Source organism: Suncus etruscus, chromosome 18, assembly GCF_024139225.1.
Source record: "Suncus etruscus isolate mSunEtr1 chromosome 18, mSunEtr1.pri.cur, whole genome shotgun sequence".
NCBI lineage: Eukaryota > Metazoa > Chordata > Mammalia > Eulipotyphla > Soricidae > Suncus > Suncus etruscus.
Window position 1 is genome coordinate 36924221 of NC_064865.1, and position 3869 is coordinate 36928089.

A 3869-nucleotide genomic window follows, 5' to 3' on the forward strand; every position below is an offset into this window, starting at 1 on the left:
TGTCACCCTTAAACTGTGATTCTGTGTATTGCAATGGAGTTTGAATTATACAAGAGTGAGCAGCCTTGGAGTGAAGCAGAGCAGCCATGCTTTTATTTTTTTATTTTTCCCCTGTGTTCCTCTTGGATGGGCCCAGGGATCACAAAGCAGCTTCAGGTGTGGCCCTCAAAAAAAAAAGTCTGCTTTAACCAAGGCAGGTAGGGGTCAAAGAGCTGAGGGCTGATCCACTCTTACCTTCACTCAGACTCCGGAGAGCTCAGTTCCCTGTGTTCCTCTTGGATGGACCCAGGGATAACCCCAATAACCATTCTTGATTTAAAACTCTCATCAAGATGGGAATGGAAAGAACTTTTCTCAATATAGTCAACGCCATCTACCACAAGAAATGGCAAATATTATTCACAATGGAGATCAATTAAAATCCTTTCCTCTAAGATCTGGTACAAGACAAGACTGCCCTCTCTTCCCACTCCTATTCAATATAGTACTGAAAGTATTTGCTATAGAGATTAGGCAAGAAAAAGATATCAAGGGCATCCAGATAGGAAAGGAAAAAGTCAAGCTCTCACTCTTTGCAGATGACATGATACTATTTGTAGAAAATCCAAGACTCTACCAAAAAGCTTCTAGAAGCAAGAGATTTATATATCAAAGTGGCATGCTACAAAATTAACACACAGAAATCAATGGCCTTTTTATACACCAATAATGATAGAGAAGAAATGGACACTAAGTAAATAATCCCATTGACATTAGTGCCACAAAAACTCAAATATCTTGGAGTCAACTTAACCAAAGAAGTGAAGGACCTATACAAAGAAAACTACAAAAATATTTGACTGAAATTTGGCTCTCTAATAAAGATATGTCCCTATAGTTTAGTCAAAGATGAACTATAATGCAATGAAACTTTAGCCATGCTTACTCTGGAGATGAGGAAGGAATCATTAAAAGCTACCTGTAGTGGTTGGTCACATGCAAAAAAAAAATAATAATAATACAGATACCTTTCTATCACCATATACAAAAGTAGTCCAAAAGTCACATCAACTTGGACTAAAGACCCCAACATGAGGCCTAATCAATAAATTTTATATTAGATAAAACATATATAGAACACTTCATGGCATGAAAATTGAGTTATCTTTAATGGCTCAATGCCATTGAACTAATAAACAGGAGCAAAAAACATATGAGCCTGCATCATATGAGTCTCAGAAGCTTCTGCACTGCAAAAGAAAGGATGGCCAGGGTCAGAGCAATAGCACAGTGGATACGGGGAGTGCCTTGCACATGATCAATCTGGATTCAATCCCAGAGATCCCATATGATCCCCTGAGCCTGCCAGGAATACTTTCTAAGTACAGAGCAGAGATGGATGTGGCCCAAAGCCTTTCCTAAAAAAGAGAAAGAAAAAAATGATGACCAGTATTAAAAGACACTCCACAAATTGGGAGATAATTTTTGTCCATCACCCACCAGTTTTGGAGAGTATGTGGGATAAAAGAGAGCCTCATTCACTGCTGGTGTTAATTTGTCAACTAGTCAGCCTTTTTTTTGAAAAACATTATAGACAACTCCTCAAAAAAATAGGAAATGAAACTACCATATGATCCAGTAATTATGATTCTGAGTTCCAAAATTCTTTTTAGAAAAGACATTTTCACTCCTATGTTCATTGCAGCACTATTCACAATAGCCAAAGTCTATAAATAACCAAAGTATCCAAGAACTAATTATGGATAAAGAAAATACAGCATATATACACAATACAATACTACTCAACTAACTCAACTATAAAATAATATTTTGGGGGGTTTTTTGGGTCACACCCATTTGACACTCAGGGATTACTCCAAGCTATGCTCTCAGAAATCACCCCTGCTTGGGGGACCATATTGGACGCCGGGGGATCAAACCCCAGTCCATCATAGGCTAGCGCTTGCAAGGCAGATGTCTTACCTCTAGCACCACCTCTCTGGTCCCTACAAAAAAATTTTTAAAGGATGAAGTCCTGTGATTCATAGCTACCTGGACAGATATGGAGACTATCATGCTGAAGTTAGTCATAAGGAGAAACACAATGGTTTCTTTCATAAGTGTGATATAAATACAGAAATATGGGAATAAAAATTTTCAAAAGCAACAGGAACTGAGAAAGGGTTTTCAGTAGAAAGTCTGCCACAGGAAGAGTCAGGACCGCTAGGAAGACATTGGAGCAGCAGTAGAGTAAAGTGACATTCTGAGGGAGAGAGTGTTGCTGGGAGCATATTGTAAGTCATGGTATATTTTTTATGTGTCAAGAAGGCAGGCTGTGCCTCACCACTGACCCTCTACAATTCCTTGTGAGGATGCCCATCTAACCACACTTCAGGCATGCAAGTTTTGCGACTGATATCACCAGGGCTTTTTTTGTTTCACACAAGACTCAGATGCTTAAGAAGTTAAAGTTTATTGTACACTTCAAATAGATGGGCCTGGGCCCCTCATGCATGGCATTGCTTGTCTCTCTTTCTGGTTGCCTCCAGTATACAATGATCTGGTCTTGTACACTTGTACCATTTTTGCCTTCAATGTATGCATTCCTGATCTGGAATCTGTCTAACTGTCATCTATGTCTCCTTTCTGGGCCTTGCTGTCCCAATAATCTTTTGATAGACCTCTCTAAAATATACCCTAGCTGTTTTCTGTTGCCCTGGTTTTCTCATCCCAGCATGAGGGTAAACTTCAAGGTGCTCAGTGCCTTGTCACTGTGATGTTTCAGCCTTACCTGATTCAGTCCTGTGTCCCAATGTACAAACCATTCCTGGTTCCTTTGGGCATAGGTGAGTAGGCAAAGAGAGAGAGAGCTTTCTTCTTGTTATTTTGCCTGTGTGTCCTGGTTCCTGATTTCTCTTTTCCTGGCTGGGATTTCTTTTTTGTTTGGTTGTTTGCTTTTGGTTTTAGTGGATTTTTGTGTTTGTTTGTTTGTTTTCTTTGGCTATACCTGATGGTGTTCAAGGGTTATTCCTGGCTCTGCACTCAAGCAATCACTCCTGACAGGGCTCAGGGAACCATATGACTTGTAGAAATTCCATCACAATCAATCATTTACAAAGCAAACATCCTACCTGCTGGGATTACCTTTTATTTGCTATTATTTCATATTCTAAATACCCCATCATCTATTTGATCAGATGAATAATATTTAAATGATCAGAGTAACTTTAGATTAATTAGTTTATCTGTTTCACTACCCTTCCACTCCCCCTGGATCACCCTGAGCATTACCAGGGTGATATACCAGGGTGATATAAATATGTACATATATAATATAATATAATATAATTAATTAATATAATATAATATAATATAATATAATTAATATAATAATATATATAAAGCCCTGAAGACTCTTACCTATCAAGCTGAAATATCCTCACAAGGTAGTAAAATTGGTCAGAAATCAACAGAGGTATAAACAGCAGCCTGACATTAGGGGTAGTATATCAGATCAATGCTCAGACCATCTGAAATTTGAAGTTTCACTGTGATGTTATGGAGTGACACAGATAACTCAGAGTCCTAGAAAACATTTTTTTAAAAATTGAAGCAGATGCCAGAGTGATTGCACAGTGGTAAGGCATTTGCCTTGCATGCAACTGACACAGGACGAACCTCAGTTTGAACCCTGGGGTCTCATATGGTCCCCCAAGCCAGGAAATATTTCTGAGCACGTAGTCAAGAGTAACCCCTAAGTGTCACCAGGTGTTCCCCAAACAAGAGACACAAAAACAAAAACAAAAAAATATTAAAACATTTTCAAGGAGTTCTGTTAGCCAGCTACTGCATAGGATCCTAGACATAAATCCACAAATCATACAGCCTAG